Below are 2743 nucleotides of genomic sequence, written 5' to 3'. Positions count from 1 at the left end.
GAGTTTAGGTCCATTTTATGTGTGGCAGGGTTGCCTGTTCAGCACAATGTATGAAACTCAAATGAACTTTCTGCAAACATTAAATGGTAGACATGTCGTAGATGTTAGAATTACAGTTTATTATATGGCTTCTCCTACTTTTTCAATAATGTCATGGTCTCTGGATTAATTCAGATCAGTGGCAAGTGGTGCAGAGGCCCACCTGTTTAGCTATTAAAATATATATGTTTGTTTTTCGGTTGCATGTTTTGCATGTTATTTTGGCATTAATACGTCAAATATCAGTTTGCAAACAATGTAAAAACTAATCATGATTAAGTTAATAAAGCTGCATACAAACATTATCTATTTTTTGCTTTCTTGAGTAAGGCAGGTTTTTCAGCCTATCCCAGTAGGAAATACAAAGCTACGGGTTGGTAATGTTCTCTAATTGCGCCGTGATTGGCTCAGTGTTCTGTCACTCATGGGGACACTTTGTCGGAGCAAAATCTTCAGGGAGAGCTAGGAAATTCAAGCCCCCTTGGGTGCTGCCATATACACTGCTCAAAAAAATAAAGGAAACACTAAACTAACACATCCTAGATCTGACTGAATGAAATATTCTTATTAAATACTTTTTTCTTTACATAGTTGAATGTGCTGACAACAAAATCACACAAATGATCAATAGAAATCAAATTTATCAACCCATGGAGGTCTGGATTTGGAGTCACACTCATAATTAAAGTGGAAAACTACACTACAGGCTCATCTAACTTTGATGTAATGTCCTTAAAATAAGTCAAAATGAGGCTCAGTAGTGTGTGTGGCCTGGGCATGCTCCTGATGAGGTGGCGGATGGTCTCCTGAGGGATCTCCTCCCAGACCTGGACTAAAGCATCCGGCTACTCCTAGACAGTCTGTGGTGCAACCTGGCGTTGGTGGATGGAGCGAGACATGATGTCCCAGATGTGCTCAATTGGATTCAGGTCTAGGGAACGGGCAGGCCAGTCCATAGCATCAAAGCCTTCCTCTTGCAGGAACTGCTGACACACTCCAGCCACATGAGGTCTAGCATTGTCTTGCATTAGGAGGAACCCAGGGCCAACCGCACCAGCATATGGTCTCACAAGGGGTCTGAGGATCTCATCTCAGTACCTAATGGCAGTCAGGCTACCTCTGGCGAGGTAGGCTACCACTGTGCAGCCCCCCAAAGAAATGCCACCCCACACCATGACTGACCCACCGCCAAACCGGTCATGCTGGAGGATGTTGCAGGCAGCAGAACGTTCTCCACGGTGTCTCCAGACTCTGTCACGTCTGTCACATGTGCTCAGTGTGAACCTGCTTTCATCTGTGAAGAGCACAGGGCGCCAGTGGCGAATTTGCCAATCTTGGTGTTCTCTGGCAAATGCCAAACGTCCTGCACGTTGTTGGGCTGTAAGCACAACCCCCACCTGTGGACGTCGGGCCCTCATACAACCCTCATGGAGTCTGTTTCTGACCGTTTGAGCAGACACATGCACATTTGTGGCCTGCTGGAGGTCATTTTGCAGGGCTCTGGCAGTGCTCCTCCTGCTCCTCCTGGCACAAAGGCGGAGGTAGCGGTCCTGCTGCTGGGTTGTTGCCCTCCTACGGCCTCCTCCACGTCTCCTGATGTACTGGCCTGTCTCCTGGTAGCGCCTCCATGCTCTGGACACTACGCTGACAGACACAGCAAACCTTCTTGCCACAGCTCGCATTGATGTGCCATCCTGGATGAGCTGCACTACCTGAGCCACTTGTGTGCGTTGTAGACTCCATCTCATGCTACCACTAGAGTGAAAGCACCGCCAGCATTCAAAAGTGACCAAAACATCAGCCAGGAAGCATAGGAACTGAGAAGTGGTCTGTGGTCACCACCTGCAGAACCACTCCTTTATTGGGGGTGTCTTGCTAATTGCCTATAATTTCCACCTGTTGTCTATTCCATTTGCACAACAGCATGTGAAATTTATTGTCAATCAGTGTTGCTTCCTAAGTGGACAGTTTGATTTCACAGAAGTGTGATTAACTTGGAGTTACATTGTGTTGTTTAAGTGTTCCCTTTATTTTTTTGAGCAGTGTATTTACATTTGAAGTGCACATCCAAGAAAGCTTAAGGTCATTGGCCACAGATAAAATGTCAAATCACGTTATAGCTACCATAGTTTTGATTGGACTGTTCATGTCAACATCATATTTTCCAAATCTTAGCTAGCAACATAGACAAACAGTCATCATCATGAATCACGTCAAAACATATACTGGCAAATCCTTTTCAATCCTTGTCATATGAAGATAAATTATAGATAGAACGTATCTGTGCTCATTGGCCATTGGACATAAACATTACACAAGAATTTGGAAATCGCAAATTCAACAATGAGTGGTTTGGAAGGAATCAGTGGCTAACTGCAAGCATTGCAAGCAATCACTATTTTGACTCCCCTGCTATTCGGTGGAGAGGGTGAGGTCCAAGTAAGGGTTTAAGGGTCTTTTCAAAGCTTAAAAGGACAAACATTCACACGCAACACCATGGGCCAGAAAATGTTGAATATATTGGCCATGCTGTCAATCCAGCAGGATTTCTGCCACGCTCAAAACAACTGGAAACTCGGAACTGAGAAATCTCAGACTTCTGTGAGTTCAAGAGATCTGGCCACTCAGGATTTTTTTTTGCTCAGACTGGGAAAATATATTTTGAATGGTCATCCAACTTGGAATTCGACCTGAAGATCACTGA

The sequence above is a fragment of the Oncorhynchus mykiss genome, chromosome 16, assembly GCF_013265735.2.
Source record: "Oncorhynchus mykiss isolate Arlee chromosome 16, USDA_OmykA_1.1, whole genome shotgun sequence".
Taxonomy (NCBI): Eukaryota; Metazoa; Chordata; class Actinopteri; order Salmoniformes; family Salmonidae; genus Oncorhynchus; species Oncorhynchus mykiss.
This window is presented reverse-complemented; position numbering follows the sequence as displayed.